This window comes from Muntiacus reevesi, chromosome 22 (genome assembly GCF_963930625.1).
Source record: "Muntiacus reevesi chromosome 22, mMunRee1.1, whole genome shotgun sequence".
NCBI lineage: Eukaryota > Metazoa > Chordata > Mammalia > Artiodactyla > Cervidae > Muntiacus > Muntiacus reevesi.
In genome coordinates this window covers 44,224,536-44,246,684 of record NC_089270.1, presented here as the reverse complement: position 1 = coordinate 44,246,684, position 22,149 = coordinate 44,224,536, and the positions used below count along the sequence as shown (strand labels likewise).

Below are 22,149 nucleotides of genomic sequence, written 5' to 3'. Positions count from 1 at the left end.
ACCTGGAGGTGCGGCTCCGGAGACAACTTGGGCAGGGGTGTGGAAAGCAGCCGCTAGGTTGCAGACTTTGCTTTTGTACATCCGTGCCCGAGGCTCGCCCCTTTCTGCCGCGTGCCGTTTCTTTCCTGCAACGCGCCTCGGAGCGGCTGGTGGCTGCGTTTGCTGCCTGCTCCCGGGGGAGACAGGGATGGCGCGCCCAGACATTGCGGTCCCCGACCCCGGCCGCCACCCACGCCCGGCGGTGTGCCCGGCCAGGCTGACGGGGCTCTGCCAGCCCCTCACTCGGTGTCTGCGACCTCCAAGCGCAGGTCCGTTTCCCTTGGGAATATTGAGACTCGCAACACACCCTCTCGCGTGACTGACTTAACGGCTGCCCGAGGTGGGGGGTGGGAGACGGAACGTAACTTTCTGCAAATCTTACTTAAATTTTAAAGCTGTTGTGAAAATCGGTTATATCTGCGCGGGAACTTGGGTTTTCAGGTGGAGGAGGAGGATTTGCAGGCTCCTGGAAGCCCTCAATCACATTCCTGCCCCCTCTTTTTCTGGGTGTCGCTGGTGCGCAAGCGAGTGAAAGTCGCCCAGCTAACCCCTTGAAGCTCTGCTATTTCCCACGTCATTTTTTTTTTTTTAAACCCGTAAGGCTAACTTGATAGAAAGTGAGTCTGAACTGGAATTCAGGGGCTCCAGAGGAAGCATCGCTATCAACTATTGTGGAGCTGTCTCGTCAGTTTTCTGACTGCTGGTTAGTTTTCGCATAAAATCTTAAGGCATTGTGAGGGCTTTCCTGTGGGGAAGAGAGGTAGGATCAGGAACGAGTGGCCGGATTCCGGTGGCTCATTTTGACTGCCTAAGCTTCAAATGAGATGTTTGGTCCCTTACATCTTGGTGCCTTGATATTTTAATTTCATTTAAGACATGTGCACTGGACCCGATGGGGGCACGAGAACCACCACCCCGACTGTTAACCATTTTTTAGAAAATTAAATGAATAGCTCCCTTCTTCCTCAGAATTAGCCTGCTCCATCCTAGAGAATGTTTTGGCAAAGGGGATTTTAAGGTCTGGCTCCTGGGGGGCAGTGTGGTGTAGTGACAAAGGCTCCTGCTGCCTTTCCGGTTCTTTTCTCAGCTTTTATTGGCTGCCTGCCATTGTGCCAGTCCCTTAAATTCAGGGGAGGACACGATCCTCCACAGGGTAGTGAGGGGTCTGCACCATGAAGGATCCTTTGGGTCCCAGATTCTCCTCTTTCAGTGTCGTGAGCATAGACTCTATACCTCTTCTGAATTCCTTCCTTGAATCCTTCCCGCCTCCTTGAAATTCCACTGCCTCTCCTGGTCAGAGAGACTCCTTGGTGATACCCTACTCGTCTGACTCTGGTTAAAGCAGCGAGGTGTGTGTTCTCTCCAATCCACATGCTTGCCTACAGTTTCCCTTTGAGGGCTAGGATCCACTCTGCAGGATCCTCCATTTCCGCCCCCCAGCCCTTGCAATGTTTACAACTCCTGTACCTAGCAGGATGAACCTGCAAGGAATAGTGAATCATACCCTGTCCTCGTTCCTGCAGATGTGAGGCTAGAGTCATTCTCAGCAGCTGGACGCAGAACATTCTGGATTATTATCCTGCTGGAAATAACATGACGGTCTTATACAGGAAACCCAGATAATTCATTTATGCCCTCTCTGGTCCCTCCCGCCCATCCACACATTTTTTTTTTCCTTAAGACTTTATGAATCACTCATGCTGTGTTACTGCAACATGTTTTTCTAGTGTACCTTAAATTTCACATTAGTGCCAGATCCCGTTCTGGGGCCCATTGCCTGAAATTTCCAGTCCTCTCGATAAGCCCTGGAGGTAGTCCTGTTACAATCCATACCAAAGCTGGAGAGACTGGCTGAGAATAAGCCAGTTCCCACAATAATCAGTGGTGAAGCCTGAGATTGGCCCCATCTGCCCAGGTGTATATACTTTCACATGATTTCTCAATCGGTTATAAAGTGAGATTTATTTGAAACCATATTGTATGCTAGGCATTGTTGGAGGTTCTGGGAATATAGGCTGGCCAAGATTATTACCTTCCCAATGTTGGTGAAAAAAGACCTTGAATTGCCTGTCACAGGGTGTCTGAACTAGAGTTCTCAATTTGAGGGAAGTTTCATCAAAGGGGGAGTCATTCAGTGATGGCTCCCCAGGGGTATGTATGATATGTATGTATGATAGCTCCCCTTTGGATGCTGGGTATGAGGGCACTCACTCCAGTATTCTTGCCTGGAGAGTCCCATGAACAGAGTAGCCTGGCGGCTCTAGTCCATGGGGTCGAGAAGAGCTGGACATGACTGAGACTGAAGGACACAGCTTGAGGGCTTTAGGTGGGAACTGTCCTGTTCCAGTTAGAATCCCTCCAAAATGAAGACGCGCTGTCTCTAAAATGATGATGATGCAAGTTAGTTGAAATTTTTTTCCATCCCCACTGTATTAAAAAAAAAAAAAAAGTGGTCTTTGCATTGTATACTTGTGGTGAACTTGTAAGAGAGAAAACCCTCAGCGATGGATAACACCATTGGCCATTTACCCTGGATGAGCACCGTGAGTTATAATGCAGTTCACCACCCAAAACCTTTCTCTCTCCCAAACAAATGGTGTGCCAAGTTATTCTGTGGGCTTCCCTTGGAGCACGTTTATGTACAGATGTTGTGGTGATGGATTTTGCTGCTGTTGTTGACGGCCGCTAAAAGTTGGTTTTAGGATTTTGACTCATTTCCTGAAGTCTCCCCAGCTGATTAAAGGATACCAGGAAATGAGCCGTGGTGTCCTGAGCGGAATTCTTGAAGCTGGACTGCAATGCGGGAACCCCTCAAGGCAATGGTCAAGGCTGCAGCGGTATTTTCCAGAATGAATTTAGTTTAACAGCCGACAGGCTAGGGAAGTGTGCTAAATGTTACTGTGTTTGGTGTCTTTTTAAAAACAGGCACTGAAAGACATTTGAAGAAACCTTAGGCAGGCAACATTTCACACGTGGTCTCTAACTTGAATAGATATTTTCATGGCTGTAAATCCAGAGTGAAGAGGGCCTTCAAGGGAGTTACCAGAGGTAAAAGTTTGAATATAGAGCGAATTCAGTATAAATCATTGTTGAAAGTAGAGGACTTATGAATAAGCCTGGCTTTGCAGCTCTGGTTTCTGACATTTTGGACTTGAGATAGCCCATTTTTGACTTCAGACACTTAATTGTAAACCAATAGCCCTTACTTGGATGTGTTTTGTTTGGCTCACATGATGCTGTTTTTGGAAAACACTGGGGAAGTATTTAAAATATGGAGAATTTGTATCAAAATCTAGATTTCTCAATTCTCTTGAAGAATTGAAAATTGCCTCCAGTCTACGGCCATACCACCCTGAACGTGCCCGATCTCGTCTGAAAATTGCCTCTTTACATGGAACCTCAGCTCTTCCTGTTGCCCTAGACAGTCCTTCTCTACTACCAGTCAGGCTTTTAGGCATTTAGCCTTGGGCTCCAGTGAGCACAGGTGGGATATTGCAGGTACCTGGTGGAAGGCGCACAGGCCTAAGGAATAAGACAGCCTTGTCTTAGTCTGCTGACTCCATGACTGACAGCTTTGTGACCTTGGAATGAATTGCTTACTCTTGCTGAGCTTCCCTCTTTCATCCTAGTTTTAGCTGTGTGACGTTGGGAAAATTACTTAACCTCTCTGTCAGTAAGTATGTGGCTACATATAAAGTTTTTAGCATGGTGATGCCTGGCACACTCATGGTACATACTCAATACATGTCAAGTTTAATACATAATTATTATCTATAAATTAGAAATTATTGCTATCCGTAAAATGGAATTAATGCCTTCTCTAATATGATTACTTTAAAGATTAGAAACAAATTCTTGTAAAAATACTTGGCATATGTTCTGGGATGGGATGGCCACCTAACAAATGAAGAAACTTCATAAGTGTGTAGCATTTGACTATTTCTCTTTAAAACCCTTGCATGCAGATACCAACAGATTTTTGACAACTTTTAAAATGAAATAAACTTTAATTTTTGTCTTGAATTTTACATAGCTTTTGACATAACAGTTGGGAATCGCTAGTCTTAGAGATTGAACAGATCTTGGACTATTTTTTCCTCAGGAGGAAAAAAACCCAGATTTCTCCGGTGAAAATATTTATCGCTCCTAATTTTTTCCATTCATCTTATGTGTTAGCCTTAGTGCTTACCTTTTAGTTATGAAATAATTTTGCTAGATATCTTTGGCTGCATACCTTTCTGACAGCTATGTTTTTAAGGCTTTTTTGAACTTTAAAGTTTATGTGAAATTGCTATTCAGGGCATGTGGCATACCAGTTAAGAGCTTGGGCTCTGAAATTGACAAGCTGGGTTTTTATCCAGTTCTCTCTCTTTTTTTTTAATCCAGTTCTACCTCTTGCCAGCTCTGTGACTTGGGATGAGACCCTTCACCTCGCTCAAGCTTCATTTCCTCACCTGTAAAATGGGAATGATGGCATAGGGCTACTGGAAGGAGAAAATTAGATTATGCACAAAACACATTTTGCATAGCGTCCCTTACAGGGAAAGCATGGGAACTCCACCATCAGGCTGATTTTAATGTTTCTTTTTGAGCTTTGTCTCTTGGGAAAGAAATTTAGAAATGGTTTAAGACCAGGTTACATAGAGGGGTTTGTCTTGGTATTAATCAAGACGAGTTAGTGTTAGTTGCTTTAGTCGGGTCCAACTCTTGCGACCCTATGGTCTGTAGCCCACCAGGCTCCTCTGTCCATGGAATTCTCCAGAAATACTGGAATGGGGCAGGAATGCTCCAGTGGGTTGCCATTCCTTTCTCCAAGGAATCTTCCTGACCCAGGGATCGAACCCGAGTCTCCTGCATTGCAGGCAAATTCTTTACCATCTGAACCACCAGGGAAGCCCAGATCAAGATGAAGTTTATCCATTTATTGTAATTTTCTTACTTATATATATATATTTTTTGACCTCATGGAGAGGTATGCCGGGATCTTAGTTCCCTGACCAGAGATGGAACCTGCACCCGCTGCAGTGAAAGCATGGAGTCTTCACCACTGGACCCCCAGGGAAGTCCTGAAGCTGATCCATTTAATGTCTGTTTTGTTTTTTGTTTGTTTGTTTGTTTTAAGATTCAGTTAGCGTTGTGTTCTCTCCCTGGTTCTATGTTTAACCTTATTCATAACTGCTTTCTACAAAAGGGGGTGCAGCTTTCTGGATAAAAGTCTAGGAGGGGAAAGTTCTGTAGATGGCCATTTTCTCACTGTGAATAATAAGTGTAGCTCACGGAGGGTCCCTGAACCCTATGCCTTGTAAAGTGGCATTGAAAGTCTCGAGAGGGAGGGGCTCCTCCATGACTGTATGGGGTGCTTCTCCAGCTGTTGAAGGACCAGGCTGGGCTTGTCCATTGCCCCCACCACCTGACACAGCAGTGCTCAGCCAGTATAGTTCAGACTCTCGCCTCTTCTCCAGCATGTGTATAGAGCTCTGCTCAGTCAGCATTTCAGATTCAGTTTAGCAAAGGATGATCAATCCCTATGCTTTGGTCCTTGCAGGTACTGTACGTGTGGACTCCTGGGCTGTGGAGGAATAAAGTGAGAGCAGAACCATCAATTTGAAGTAGAATTTGGTGTCATAAGTGCAGAGTACCCAGGCAGTATTTCAAAGGAGAGGAGTTTACATCTTGGTGGGCATGTGATAGAGATCAGGGATCAGTAAAAGTGTCCATATGGGAGATAATATTTGACACTAAGATCTACACTTTAAAGGAGGGCAGAGTGTCTGTAGTTGGGGCTTGTATTGGAAAAAACTCCTGAAAGAGGGGGCAAGAGATTAAGATCTTATTTGAAGACTCAATTCGTGTTAGGACTAGGGGTAAGGAATTGGAGGGAAGAGGCTGGAAAGGAGGACTTTGGTTGGCCTCAAGGATCATTGGTGGGGGAGGGTTGTTTTAGTGTTGGGTTTGGTCCAGATTCTGCAAAATGCTTTTGTAGTCAAGGCTACGGTAGACTTGACCCAGCAGTGGCCCTCCCAGCTTTGCTCACTAGTCCAGGGCTGTCTGCTCCACCGTTTTGTCCTGGGGCACACTCCCCAACCAGCTCCGAGAACTTGGGCACCCCTTGCTGTGGGCAGCTGAAACTAAGGAGTGTGTGTGTGTTTAAGTTTTAGTAAAACACACATAAAGTTTACCATCGTTAACATTCTTTGGTGCACAGCTCCGTGGTATTCACATTTTTATTTAAGATCGAACACTTCCATCTTACAAAAACCTAGCACTCTCAACCCATGAAACAGTCCGTCAGCCCCTGGCAACCATCATTCTACTTTCTGTCTGTATGATTGTGACGCTCTATGGACCTCACATAAGAGAAGTCATTCAGCTCTTGTCTTTGTGACTGGGTTATTTCATTTAGCATACTGTCTTCAAGTTTCAGGGCTTCCCTCCTAGCTCAGTCAGTAAAGAATCTGCCTCGTTCAGTTCCTGGGTTGGGAAGATCCCCTGCAGAAGGAAATGACAACCCACTCCAGTATTCTTGCCTGGAGAATTCCATGGACAGAGGGGCCGGTGGGCTACAGTCCATGGGGTTGCAAGAGTCAGACATGACTTGGTGACTAAACCACCATGTGGTGGTGTACGTTGGAATTTCCTTCCTTTTTAAGGAAGGCAATGCGTGTACACGTACGTGTCTACCAGTTTGTTTATCCATTCATCCATCAGTGAACACTTGTCTTCTCCCTTTTGACTGTTGTGAAGAATGCTGTTATGAACATGGGTGTACAAATATCTAAGAAAGAGTTTCTGAGCCTCTGTTAGAATGGGATTAAGCCTTTGAGCGTTACATGTTAGGGGGAGCTGGACAGGGGTCCATCAGTGACACTCTTTAGATGATTAGATGGTCTTTGGATGAAAAACTGAGTGCTTGGGTGTTGGGGTGCATGCTCTGGAGAGAAAGAGAAACCCTTTAGATATAAGGGGAAGATAAAGGTGGCGGATTTGGTTAATTCACTTGGCCAACTTACAGGCATTTTGGATTTGCCAGTCACTGATGAGATAGTGAGGAGGGGGAACAGGAGTTACTGTGGGTGTGGTAACAGAACTGGGGGTGCTATGGAATTAACAGAAATAAAGCTAAGAGGATGAGCCCTTTTGAAAGAGGGCATGTGATGCTATGTTTGTTTTTTGGTTACTTACAGGCTGCATTTTCTTGAAACTCAATTGCACAGAAACTACGATAGCTATAAATGAAATTCTTCTTAGGGTCAGGTCCAAGTGAAAAACAAAACTTAAGCTCCAAAGGTCAACAGAACATGGCTCTGTAATGTTACAGTAGGATTTGGGGATTAGAAAGAATTATGTGTTGTGTACCAGTCATGTAATGAAAAGTAAATTTTCCTGAAAAGAAGTCGATGACAGGAAGATAATTCTGCATTTATTCTCTGCATTAGACCATTAAAAAAGTATGTTTATTGGTTTTCTCAGAGAATAAAATGGATGTTTTAGGTATAGAAGAGGATATAGAGTTGATTAAAGCTTTGGAAAATAGGCCCTTTGAAAACAACTTAAAGAAATTGGATTTATTAAGCCTGAAGAAGATAAGGTAAAGGGAGGTTTAGTGAATGACAGTCTTCAAATATTTGCAGAACATGAGTGAAGAATGCGACTAAATAAGACTAGTTTGAATTGCCCCAGAAGGGAAGTTAGGTTTTTTTGTTTGGGTGGAAAATCCTTTGATTGGAAGGGTTGAAAAGACTTTATTGTGTTACCAGAACTAGTTATAGGGTCTTGGCTGCAGGTATGGCAGAAGCCAAGTAAGTAATTTTTGTCTTTAAATGGTTAGGTCCTGCGCCCCCCAGTTGGTATGATGACTGTTTAGGGGCCTACCTGAAATCTTTGCTAAATAAAATAACCATCCCCTTTTCTCTCTTCACTGCTGTGGCTGTGGAGTGGAGTGTTTCTCATCAATTCTGGGTAGACTAACAGGATCTTTGCAATTTTGGGTTATATTGAAGGTAGCCAATAAGGAACTTGCACCTAAAACTGGGTTATTGATTGATGTATTGGAGGTGGGGATGGTGAAAATAACCACAGAATGAATTGTACAGTGCCATAGCTTAAGCTGAGGGCCAGAATAAAAACAAGGAAGTTGGAGGTCTAGAGTAATTATAATCAGCCGTAATTAGCCTGCCCTAAGAATGGCTGTGCTCTGTGGTTGCCCCACCGGCTGGTGATTCTGAGACACAGTCAGCCAGGCTGCACAGAGGCTGAGGTCTGTAAGGATGAAGGAAGCCCTTTCCCCTTGATTACTCAGGGATGGACTGTTTGCTCTGGGGCTGGCCCAGCATTCTCACTTCCCTTCGCATCTGCCCCTTCCCTTTGGTCATTTGGTGGTCATGGTTCAATGGCAGTTGTTAAATCAGCCGAGCATCCAGCAGGGGAAGGTGGTAGAAATGGAACTGCAATTCAGCAGTCTCTAGTTGATTACATCATTTCACCTGTCATGTCGTCATGCATGAAGATTTCTGAGATGTGATTTCCTGCCTTGAAGGAAGTGGGAATCTATGGAAACAGAAGTGTTAGGTAGATGCTAATGTAGTAAAATTTATAATAAGACTTAAAGAACAGTTCGGGTCCAGAAGCTAAGTAAGACACATATTGTATCGCATTGGGCTCAGGTAGAATGGCTGATTGCAAGGAAGATTTGGAAACCAAGTTAAACCTTGAAGTGGGGCGATTGGTCAAGGTGTGAACAGTGGAAGCAGAAGGTGGCAGCTAGCTGAAAGACTCCCGTAGAAAACAATCTCTGTGGAGACTAACAGAATATGAGAGAGGATAAGTTTTAGGGCATCTGGATTTTTCTTCGGTAATTGCAGTATTTCCTATAATGCCATATGTGATGAGATTTTTATAAGTGTCATCTGGTCAAGGAGGTGCTCACTCAGAGAAGTAATTTTAGGAAGAGTGTAGATCTCACTTTTGCATGGTATTACATATATTGTGGGCTTCCCAGGTGGCGCTAGTAGTAAAGAACCTGCCTGCCAATGCTGAAGAGATTTGGGTTCAGTCCCTGGGTTGGGAAGATCCCCTGGAGGAGGAAATGGCAACCCACTCCAGTATTCTTGCCTGGAGGAACCCATGGACAGAGGAGCCTGGAGTCGCAAAGAGTCAGACACAACTGAGCAACTAACACACACACATATACACTATGCCCAGTGCACGCACGTGCGCGTGTGCACGTACACACACACACACACACCACACACACACACAGAGTCTGCACAGTGCGCATCCAGAGTAGGTCCACAGATGTGTACTTGAAGTTGCTTTTAAGTCCAGGGCTGATTACCCTCCCCTGCCTTCCTACCTACCCACCCTCGCCCCCAGCCAAGATCACAGGTTTTGTATGCTCAACATCTGGTAATAGCAAGAGATAATCTTTGAGTCTTAACTTATTAACAAATTTTAAATATTTATTATAATGGTAACTCAGGTATGCAACATAAATTTATGCATAAATATGCATAAATTCATTTGTTTAGCAAACAAAAAAATCCCCAGCAGCAAGTAAAACCCTCAAGCCTTGAAAAGAATTCTGATCTGCTCTGGGTTCCCTAGTCCTGTATTAAGAACGTAATTAAATTTTTTTGAATTTACCAAGGCTAGATTTATGGCCCAGGATGTGATCTATTCTGGAGAAGGTTCCATGTGCACTTGAGAAAAAGGTGAAATTGATTGTTTTGGGTGAAATGTCCTATAGATATCAATTAGGTCTAGCTGGACCATTGTGTCATTTAAAGTTTGTGTTTCCTTGTTAATTTTCTGTTTAGTTGATCTGTCCATAGGTGTGAGTGGGGTATTAAAGTCTCCCACTATTATTGTGTTATTGTTAATTCCCCCTTCATTCTTGTTAGCATTTGTCTTACATATTGTGGTGCTCCTATGTTGGGTGCATATATATTTATAATTGTTATATCTTCTTCTTGGATTGCTCCTTTGATCATTATGTAGTGTCCTTCTTTGTCTCTTTTCACAGCCTTTATTTTGAAGTCTATTTTATCTGATATAAGTATTGCGACTCCTGCTTTCTTTTGCTCTCCAAAGGTAATGAGGGGTGCTGGTTACTGCCCTTTCCAAAGCAGGTAGCTATTTGTGAGAGGTGGAACTATGATTTGAGATAAAGATGTGAGTGATGGTATTTTCCAGGGAATGCCTTGTACTTGACCTAATGGATAAAAAAAATAATAGGGTAAATGAAAAGAGAAGTCCTTACTTTTTCCTTTGTATCTCTTAAGTTCTTTAGTGAAGCATAAACATTTGGTTTTACCCCAGGTGACTCAGATTATTTCAAGGTTTTAAAATTCTTGAAAACAATCAGGGCTGCCAGTAAGTTAAATATAATGGCCTATGCAGATTTAGCAGAGGAATTGCTTTGCAGGGTTTGAACAAAGGAGGCGTTATCAGGTTTGGTAATTGATGTCTCTGTTTTATTGGAAGGGAAGTATTTATAGAAACGGATCTAATGTAGATTTGACTTCTGGGGAAAATATTAGTGGTTTTGTGTGGCTTTTGGCTGTTTTTCTACTTGGCTAGGACATGTTTTAAAGAAAACAAGACTAAAATGGCTTAAAAAATTGAGAATTATTCTACTTGGAAAGATTGTGGCTCCTTTTAAAGTGTGTTTTATAGTTTGTAAAATGTTAAAAATGTGTTTCCATCATGTTCTTCACAATGTAGATTTCTTTTTTAACGGCTGATGGAAGATTTTCATCTCAAGAAACAGCCTGGTAAAACCGCACAGCCTTTAGGCTTTTCGTCATTAGTTAAATTAAACTAGCATCCTTTCTTTAAAAATACGTCATTAGAATCACCAGTTGAAAACAGTTAGTTGGGATGTTTAAATGTTTTTCTCGTTATTTTAGAATAGTTAGTATATTTACTACAGGGAAATTGTAGGCAAGTTTCTAGCTCACTTTCATGAAAAAGGACCCTTCTTTCCAGCCTTTTAAAATAAACTAGCATATGTAGAAGGGTTTATGAATTTTTTAAGGAGATCTGAATGTGTAGCCTAATTTCCATTCCAGCATTTTCAAGGGATATTATTTTAAATGATCACTTTAGTTTCAGAATGAGTGCCTTCTAAGGAGAGGCTGGCCAGGATGCCGAAAGTGCTCCGGTAGTGAGCAGCCTGCTGTGAGGCAGGTGGGCGCAGTCCAGGCAGGTGGGCGCAGTCCAGGCAGGTGGGCAGAATCCAGGCAGGTGGGCACAGTCCAGGCAGGTGAGCACAATCCAGGCAGGTGGGCGCAGTCCAGGCAGGTGGGCGCAGTCCAGGCAGGTGAGCACAGTCCAGGCAGGTGAGCACAGTCCAGGCAGGTGGGCAGAATCCAGGCAGGTGGGCAGAATCCAGGCAGGTGGGCGCAGTCCAGGCAGGTGAGCACAATCCAGGCAGGTGGGCACAGTCCAGGCAGGTGCAGGTGGCTTCTCTCTCCATGTGGGAATCTTGGAGCCGCACCTCTGGGCATAAAGCTATAGTGCTTAAAGTTTACAGCTTCATTCTCTTCGTTCCTTCAGTATCTTTTCAATGGACCCTACATGTACCAGGACTTTATAGATTTGTTTACAAATAATTATTGATGCGGTGGCGGGGCATAGCCATGAGGAGGCAAAGATCCTTGTGCTTTTGGGGCTTATGTTCTAGTGAATTCTTTTCCTGAACCCAGGTTTACAAAGAACCCAGAAGAAAGAAAAAGTCTAGGGTCTCTTAGCGAGAAAGAAACTTTATTTAGATATATTTCTATTTTGCATTAGGGTCAATTAAAGAAGGGAGTAAAGAAAGGCAAGATTTCTCCGAGGGTTGGGGGTCACAGGGAAGGAGGGGCCAGAGGAGGCAAAAGGGAGAGAGATGGGAGTGGGGAGGGAACAGGGTCGCGGCAACTCGGTTTGTCTCCTGAGTCCTGTCTGCCTCTGTGATGCCCTCAAAGGGCTGAGCACATCCCAGCCTCCCAGCTTGTCATGTAACTTCAGCCTCTCTAGCAGGTATGAGACTATACTGATGAAGGATGTACCAAAGTGGGTGACAGAAGTGTCCACAATGCCAGGAAATGTCTTCACTTCTCAGGAGTTCGTGGAGTCTTGAATGTGCCAAAAGTCCGTCATCCTTCTGTAGGTTTGGAACCATTTTTTTCTCAGAATGGACCAGAATGGTTTTTCACAGCTGAGAGAGATGCTTCAGGGAGGCAGGCTGAATTGAATGCTCTCCAGTCTGTCTCCAAGGACGGGAGGCTCTGTACCTCCTTTTCACATTCTTTCGTCTTTTTCTTGATTAGATTGACCACCTTCCATTTTTAACGATACCTGGTTATTTATCGCTTTGAGTCTGACAAAGCATGCAGGTCGTGGTGAAGCTAAAACAGTGTGGCCACTGTTTCATGCTGGGCATGGTGTTTCCACTCCACTGTTACTGCGGTAGTTTGGATGAAAGGACAGGATGACTTCTTGGCATTTGAGCCTTAGGATGAACTTTCAGAGGTCCATAAAGTGATCAGCCCTCTGGCTTCAAATCGAGGACTCCCCGCAGTGAGCATGGATGCTCTCGGCACACAGGACAGGGAAGTCCTTCCTCTGTCCACTCTTGGGTGTGGAGTGGGGCCGCGCCACCTTTGGTGGTGCAGTGTCTATCCTCAGGAAAGAATCCATGATGAAGACTGTCTGGGGACAGCCAGGGGTACCCTCAAGAGTTTTGTGTGGAAGAGAAGGCATCCGCACTGACTACAGCTATGGTTACTTAATGACCGCATTAAGGTGGGAACTCAGGTGCTTGGTACAGTGTCAGGTAACAATTCTGATGAAACCAACAGCCTTAGGTATACAAGTGCGGGCGCTTAAGTAATTACGAAATCAGTTACTTTAAAGCACTTAGTCTAGATTTGATGGAAGACTAGTGTTTCTAAACTGAGAGCAGAAATAAAATAAAAATCCAGTGTCATCATCATTCATTAGCACCTGTTGTTTGGGGTGAGAACATCAGAGCCTAAACGTATTAGACTTTGTTTAAGTTTGCTCTCGGTTGACTAGGGAAGGAAGGAAACAGGAGAGGGGCCTGTGACTTCTCAGCTATTTCCTGGGTTATTTGAAAACTGATTAGCAGCCAGTTTATTTCAAGATGGAGGAATTGGATCTCACAATAACTTTAAAAACTATATAAATATAGCTTTAAAATACACAGAAATGTAAGTCTATATATTGGGACTTCACAGGTGGTGCTAGTGGTAAAGAACCCACCTGCCGATATAGGAGATGTTAAGAGATGTGGGTTCTATCCCCAGGTCGGGAAGATCCCCTGGAGGGCATGGCAACCCGCTGTAGAACTCTTGCCTGGAGAATTCTCTGGACAGAGCAGCCTGGTTGGCTACAGTCCGTAGGGTCACCAAGAGTCAGACATGACTGAATCGGCATAGCATGTACACAGGCTTATATATAATAATTATGGGACCGTCTCACACACGGAGACAAATGTAACGAACCCTCATATACCCATCATCCGGCTTCAGCAGTTGATCAGCACCAGTCTTGCTTCCTTACTTCATCCTCCCATTTTGTTTTCCTTTTCTGGCCACGCCTTGTGTCTTGTGGGATCCTTAGTTCCCTGACTAGGAATCGAACCCTGGTCCATGGTAGTGAAAGCCTGTGTCCTAACCACTGGACTGCCAGGGGATCCATCCCACCTTGTCCTCCCATTATTTTGAAGCATATGTCAAGCATTGCAGAAATTCATTTGTGAATGTTTTCAGTGTGTAGTTCTAAAATAGAAAGATTCCCTTCTCTGGACATAACGATGCCAGTGTCACAGCCTTCAAAATCAGTGAAGTTCCACAACGTCATTGAGTATCCAGGATTTACATTTCCCTTATTGAAAATAAATATGAAAACATATGTGAATATATAAATTTTTGCTAGAATCAGCACAAGAGCCACATTGTCAGTTGGCTGGTGCGGCCTTTAAGTCATTTCTAATTTGTAGGCTGTCTTCCCCAGTGTTTGCTGAAGAAACTGAGGATTTGTTCTGTGCAGTTTTCCACAGTCCAAATGCTGCTGCCTGCATTCCTGTGGGCTGTTTAACATGCTCTGTTTCCTGAATTTCCTGTGAACTTGTCATATAGAAGTATGATTATACTGAGCTTTGGTTTCTTTTTTAACAAGATAACATCAATAGATGGTGTGTTCCTCTATAATTTTATTTTCTTTCCCTGTTTATACTGTTGAGTACTTGCAAAATTTTTGGCTTTTGTTCTAATGGTTGCCTTTATACCAATACCTTTATATAATATTCTTGGTTCACTCTTTCTGGGCCCAATTTCTTATTTGGTTGCCTTCTGTGAATAACATTCAAATTAGTTACTAGTCTATTCTTTCCCTTTTCTCTCCTAGCTTGGGATTTGAAGAGATACTCTTGTACTCCCAATTACTATCTATAAGGCAGTCAGCAAGCATATTCTGCTTTGCAGGTACTCTTCCATCCCCTAACTTTTCTGAAACTGCACCAAAATTACTTTATCACAATATATAGCAGTCACATATTCTGCTATCTCCTTTTTTTAATCATCATTTAATCTTAGTTCTGCAAGTAAATGTATATTTAATGCTTGCCAGCAGGGCTTAGGTCTTGTCTTTCCTGAAATTTTGGTTTTCTGTAGCTCGTTCTGTAACGTACCTCAGACAGCACTCATGGGAAGTAGCTCCTGAATTATGTTCACAGAAGCTTATCTGTAGCCTTTGCCTTTTATACTTAAAAGTCAGGTTGTTTGATATAAATCCTTGGCTCATCTTTTCTTTGCTCAAGGTTCTTTAATATTTTACTATACTGTCTTTTGACATAAAGAGTTGTCAAAGTCTGCTGGCAATCTGATTTTCTTTGCCTCGTATTTAGCTTGATATATTTGTCTAGATACCCAAAGGACTGTTTTTTACCTTTATTCTTTGAAGTCTAGTAGTTCTGTAGTGTTAGATGCTGTGGGTTGATTTTTTTTCACCCCCCAGGGACATAATGTGCTACTTCCCTGGTAGCTCAGATGGTAAAGAATCCACTGACAATGCAGGGAATCTGGGCTCGACTATAAATTTAAATTTGCCTACAGTGCAGCTTTTGCTGTTGACTCTCTTCTTCATCTTGGCTTTTAGAGCTCCCGTTTTGTGTATGTTAGGTCTTCTTTGCCCGTCTTTTATTTTGACCATTTTCCCTCAAATCCTTTTAATATCTTCATAATTTGACAGAATTAAAACATTTTCCTCCTTCTACTTCTTTTGAAGCATTATTCATTTTATTTGCTCTTGTGTTCTTTTTATTTACCCTTTATTTCTGAAGTGAATTTTTTTCTTTCATTTTTCTTAGTTTTTTTTTGTTGTTGTTTTTTTTCCATTTATTCTCACTAGTTGGAGGCCAATCACTCCACAACATTGCACTGAGTTTTGTCACACACTGACATGAATCAGCCATGGAGTTACATGTATTCCCCATCCCGATCTCCCCTCCTACCTCTCTCTCTACCCGATCCCTCTGTATCTTCCCAGTGCACCAGGCCCGAGCACTTGTCTCATGCATCCAGCCTGGGCTGGTGATCTGTTTCACCCTAGATAATATACATGTTTCAATGCTGTTCTCTCGAAACATCCCACCCTCGCCTTCTCCCACAGAGTCGAAAAGTCTGTTCTATACATCTGTGTCTCTTTTTCTGTTTTGCATATAGGGTTATCATTACCATCTTTCTAAATTCCATATATATGCGTTAGTATACTGTATTGGTGTTTATCTTTCTGGCTTACTTCACTCTGTATAATGGGCTCCAGTTTCATCCATCTCATTAGAACTGATTCAAATGAATTCTTTTTAACGGCTGAGTAATATTCCATGGTGTATATGTACCACAGCTTCCTTATCCATTCGTCTGCTGATGGGCATCTAGGTTGCTTCCATGTCCTGGCTATTATAAACAGTGCTGCGATGAACATTGGGGTGCACGTGTCTCTTTCAGATCTGGTTTCCTCGGTGTGTATGCCCAGAAGTGGGATTGCTGGGTCATATGGCAGTTCTGTTTCCAGTTTTTTAAGAAATCTCCACACTGTTCTCCACAGTGGCTGTACTAGTTTGCATTCCCACCAACAGTGTAAGAGGGTTCCCTTTTCTCCACACCCTCTCCAGCATTTATTGCTTGTAGACTTTTGGATAGCAGCCATCCTGACTGGCGTGTAACGGTACCTCATTGAGGTTTTGATTTGCATTTCTCTGATATAATGAGTGATGTTGAGCATCTTTTCATGTGTTTGTTAGCCATCTGTATGTCTTCTTTGGAGAAATGTCTGTTTAGTTCTTTGGCCCGTTTTTTGATTGGGTCATTTATTTTTCTGGAATTGAGCTGCAGGAGTTGCTTGTATATTTTGAGGTTAATCCTTTGTCTGTTGCTTCATTTGCTATTATTTTCTCCCAATCTGAGGGCTGTCTTTTCACCTTACTTATAGTTTCCTTTGTTGTGCAAAAGCTTTTAAGTTTCATTAGGTCCCATTTGTTTATTTTTGCTTTTATTTCCAATATTCTGGGAGGTGGGTCATAGAGGATCCTGCTGTGATTTATGTCGGAGAGTGTTTTGCCTATGTTCTCCTCTAGGAGTTTTATAGTTTCTGGTCTTACATTGAGATCTTTAATCCATTTTGAGTTTATTTTTGTGTATGGTGTTAGAAAGTGTTCTAGTTTCATTCTTATACAAGTGGTTGACCAGTTAAAGAGGTTGTTAAAGAGGTTGTTAAAGAGATTGTCTTTTTTCCATTGTATATCCTTGCCTCCTTTGTCGAAGATAAGGTGTCCATAGGTTCGTGGATTTATCTCTGGGCTTTCTATTCTGTTCCATTGATCTATATTTCTGTCTTTGTGCCAGTACCATACTGTCTTGATGACTGTGGCTTTGTAGTAGAGTCTGAAGTCAGGCAGGTTGATTCCTCCAGTTCCATTCTTCTTTCTCAAGATCACTTTGGCTATTCGAGGTTTTTTGTATTTCCATACAAATTGTGAAATTATTTGTTCTAGTTCTGTGAAAAATACCGTTGGTAGCTTAATAGGGATTGCATTGAATCTATAGAGATTGCTTTGGGTAGTATAGCCATTTTGACAGTATTGATTCTTCCAGTCCATGAACACGGTATGTTTCTCCATCTGTTTGTGTCCTCTTTGATTTCTTTCATCAGTGTTTTATAGTTCTCTATGTATAGGTCTTTTGTTTCTTCAGGTAGATAAACTCCTCTAAGTATTTTATTCTGTTTGTTGCAATGGTGAATGGTATTGTTTCCTTAATTTCTCTTTCGGTTTTCTCATTGTTAGTGTATAGGAATGCAAGGGATTTCTGTGTGTTAATGTTATATCCTGCAACTTTATTACATTCATTGATTAGATTAGCTCTAGTAATTTTCTGGTAGAGTCTTTAGGGTTTTCTATGTAGAGGATCATGTCATCTGCAAACAGCGAGAGTTTCACTTCTTGTTTTCCTATCTGGATTCCTTTTACTTCTTTTTCTGCTCTGATTGCTGTGGTCAACACTTCCAACACTATGTTAAGTAGTAGTGGTGAGAGTGGGCACCTTTGTGTTTTTCCTGATTTTAGGGTAAATACTTGCAGTTTTTCACCATTGAGGGTAATGCTTGCTGTGGGTTTGTCATATATAGCTTTTATTATGTTGAGGTATGTTCCTTCTATTCCTGCTTTCTGGAGAGTTTTAATCAGAAATGGGTGTTGAATTTTGTCAAAGGCTTTCTCTGCATCTATTGAGATAATCATATGGTTTTTATCTTTCAATTTGTTAATGTGGTGTATTACATTGATTGATTTGCAGATATTAAAGAATCCTTGCATTCCTGGGATAAAGCCCACTTGGACATGGTGTATGATTTTTTTAATATGTTGTTGGATTCTGTTTGCTAGAATTTTGTTAAGGATTTTTGCATCTATGTTCATCAGTGATATTGACCTGTAGTTTTCTTTTTTTGTGGCATCTATGTCTGGTTTTGGAATTAGGGAGATGGTGGCCTCATAGAATGAGTTTGGAAGTTTACCTTCTGCAATTTTCTGGAGTTTGAGTAAGATAGGTGTTAGCTCTTCTCTAAATTTTTGGTAGAATTCAGCTGTGAAGCCATCTGGTCCTGGGCTTTTGTTTGCTGGAAGATTTCTGATTACAGTTTTGATTTCCGTGCTTGTGATGGCTCTGTTAAGATCTTCTATTTCTTCCTGGTTCCGTTTTGGAAAGTTATACTTTTCTAAGAATTTGTCCATTTCTTCCAGGTTGTCCATTTTATTGGCATAGAGCTGCTGGTAGTAGTCTCTTATGATCCTTTGTATTTCAGTGTTGTCTGTTGTGATCTCTCCATTTTCATTTCTAATTTTGTTAATTTGGTTCTTCTCCCTTTGTTTCTTAATGAGTCTTGCTAATGGTTTGTCAATTTTGTTTATTTTTTCAAAAAACCAGCTTTTAGCTTTGTTGATTTTTGCTATGGTCTCTTTAGTTTCTTTTGCATTTATTTTTGCCCTGATTTTTAAGATTTCCTTCCTTCTACTAACGCTGGGGTTCTTCATTTCTTCCTTCTCTACTTGCTTTAGGTATAGAGTTAGGTTATTTATTTGACTTTTTTCTTGTTTCTTGAGGTAAGCCTGTAATGCTATGAACCTTCCCCTTAGCACTGCTTTCACAGTGTCCCATAGATTTTGGGTTGTTGTGTTTTCATTTTCATTCATTTCTATGTATATTTTGATTTCTTTTTTGATTTCTTCTATGATTTGTTGGTTATTCAGAAGTGTGTTATTTAGCCTCCATATGTTTGAATTTTTAACAGTTTTTTTCCTGTAATTGATATCTAATCTTACTGCACTGTGGTCAGAAAAGGTGACTGGAATGATTTCAACTTTTTTGAATTTACCAAGATTAGATTTATGGCCCAGGATGTGATCTATTCTGGAGAAGGTTCCCTGTGCACTTGAGAAAAAGGTGAAGTTGATTGCTTTGGGGTGAAATGTCCTATAGATATCAATTAGGTCTAGCTGGACCATCGTGTCATTTAAGGTTTGTGTTTCCTTGTTAATTTTCTGTTTAGTTGATATATCCATAGTTGTGAGTGGGGTATTAAAGTCTCCCACTATTGTTGTGATACTGTTAATTTCCTTTCATACTCGTTAGCGTTTGCCGTACACATTGTGGTGCTCCTATGTTGGGTGCACATATATTTATAATTGTTATATCTTCTTCTTGGATTGCTCCTTTGAGCATTATGTAGTGTCCTTCTTTGTCTCTTTTCACATCCTTTATTTGAAAGTCTGTTTTATCTGATATGAGTATTGCGACTCCTGCTTTCTTTTGGTCTTCGTTTGTGTGGAATGTTTTTTTCCAGCCCTTCACTTTTAGTCTGTATGTGTCTCTTGTTTTGAGGTGGGTCTCTTGTAGACAGCATATATAGGGGTCTTGTTTTTGTATCCATTCAGCCAGTCTTTGTCTTTTGGTTGGGGCATTCAACCCATTTACATTTAAGGTAATTATTGATAGGTATGGTCCCATTGCCATTTACTTTGTTGTTTTGGATTCACGTTTATACAGCCTTTCTGCATTTCCTGTCTAGAGAAGATCCTTTAGCATTTGTTGAAGAGCTGGTTTGGTGGTGCTGAATTCTCTCAGCTTTTGCTTGTCTGTAAAGCTTTTGAACTCCCCTTCATATCTGAATGAGATCCTTGCTGGGTACAGTAATCTAGGTTGTAGGTTATTCTCTTTCATTACTTTAGGTCTAATGTCCTGCCATTCCCTTCTGGCCTGGAGGGTTTCTATTGATAGATCAGCTGTTATCCTTATGGGAATTCCTTTGGTGTTATTTGTTGTTTCTCCCTTGCTGCTTTTAATATTTGTTCTTTGTGTTTGATCTTTGTTAATTTGATTAATATGTGTCTTGGGGTGTTTCGCCTTGGATTTATCCTGTTTGGGACTCTCTGGGCTTCTTGGACTTGGGTGGCTATTTCCTTCCCCATTTTAGGGAAGTTTTCAGCTATTATCTCCTCGAGTGTCTTCTCATGGCCTTTCTTTTTGTCTTCTTCTTCTGGGACTCTATGATTCGAATGTTGGGGCGTTTCACATTGTCCTAGAGGTCCCTGAGGTTGTCCTCATTTCTTTTGATTCTTTTTTCTTTTTTCCTCTCTGCTTCATTTATTTCCACCTTTTTATCTTCTACCTCACTTATCCTATCTTCTGTCTCCCTTATTCTACTCTTGGTTCCCTCCAGAGTGTTTTTGATCTCATATATTGCATTATTCATTTTTAATTGCCTCTTTTTTATTTCTTCTAGGTCTTTATTAAACATTTCTTGCATCTTCTCAATCTTTGTCTCCAGGCTATTTATCTGTAACTCCATTTTGTTTTCAAGATTTTGGATCATTTTTATTATCATTATTCTAAATTCTTTTCCAGGTAGATTCCCTATCTCCTCCTCTTTTGTTTGGCTTGGTGGGCCTTTTTCATGTTCCTTTACCTGTTGGGTATTTCTCTGCATTTTCATCTTGTTTAGATTGCTGTGTCTGGAGTGGGCTTTCTGTATTCTGGAGGTCTGTGGTTCCTTTTTATTGTGGAGGTTTCACCCAGTGGGTGGGGTTGGACGATTGGCTTGTCAAGGTTTCCTGGTTAGGGAAGCTTGCGTCGGTGTTCTGGTGCGTGGAACTAGATTTCTTCTCTCTGGAGTGCAATGGAGTGCCCAGTAATGAGTTTTGAGATGGGTCTATGTGTTAGGTGTGACTTTGGGCAGTCTGTATGTTGACGCTCAGGGCTATGTTCCTGCGTTGCTGGAGAATTTGCGTCGTATGTCCTGCTCTGAAACTTACTGGCTCTTGGGTGGCGGTTGGTTTCAGTGTAGGTATGGAGGCTTTTGGATGATCTCTTATTACTTAAAGTTCCCTGTAGTCAGGAGTTTTCTGTGTTCTCAGGTTTTGGGCTTAGGTCTCCTGCCTCTGGATTTCAGTCTTATTCTTCCAGTAGTCTCAAGACTTCTCCAACTATACAGCACTGATAATAAGACTTCTAGGTTAATGGTGAAAAGATTCTCCACTGTGAGGGACGCCCAGAGAGGTTCACAGAGTTACATGAAGAAGAGGAGAGGGAGGAGGGAGATAGAGATGAGCAGGAGGAGAAAAAGGGGGCCTGGAGGAGAGAGACAGATCTACGCAGTTGTCTGTTCCCAGAGTGTTCTCCGTAGCCCAGACACCCACAAAGATTCACAGAATTGGATTGGGAAGAGAAGGGGAAAGGAGGAAACAGAGGTGTTCTGAGGTAGAAAATGGAGAGTCAGAAGTGGGAGAGAGTAATCAACACACTCCTGAGTAAAAATAGGAACTGAATATTGGATTCTTAAATGTCCAAAATTTATATCACATACTGAAAAACAAAGGTTAAAAATCTAGAGTAGAGGTTAGACTCTTAAAAATACAATATTAAAAACATAAAAACACAAAAATTTTAGAAATATATATGAAGCTCAATTAAAAATAGGGCTTCTCTTTTTTTTTTTTTTTTGCAAGGTTATAGTGAAATGAAAATGAAAATTAAGGAGTAGTAGAGGAGTAATAGAGGACTTTAAAAGAAAATAAGAGAAAAAGAAAAGAAAAAAAGAAAAAAAAATTTTTCCTAATTAAAAAATCATAAAAATCTATGAAAATGAAAGTTAAGGAGTAATGGGGGAGTAATAGGGAATTTTAAAAGAAAATAAGAGAAAAAATAGAAAAGAAAAAAATTTTTTTTTAATTAAAAAAAGTAAAAATATATCTAGGAATTTCTCTGGAGCTGTTGCGGTCAGTGTGGGTTCGGCTCGGTTTCAGATAGCTCCTCGGTCCAGCTTACACTTCTCGATATCTACAGGCCCCTTCCTGTGTAGTCGGTGTTACCTACAGGGATTTTAATCTGTTGCACCGTCCCTTCTGAAGCGGTTCCCTTTGTTTATTTGGCTTCTGTTTGCCGTCTCTTCAGGGCCTAATTTCCGCCCTGACACAGGCGGGCGGAGGTGGTCTCTTGTTCAGGTTGCTAGTTCCGTCGCGCTGCGGGGAGGGACTGGCGCTGCTTTCCCGTC

The 22,149-nt window shown here is 41.8% G+C and overlaps 1 protein-coding gene across 4 annotated transcripts in view; it reads left to right on the top strand.

Annotated features, from left to right (window-relative positions):
• Nucleotides 1-22,149, top strand: part of KIT (KIT proto-oncogene, receptor tyrosine kinase) — a 91,056-nt gene that overhangs the window by 776 nt on the left and 68,131 nt on the right. The window lies entirely within an intron of this gene.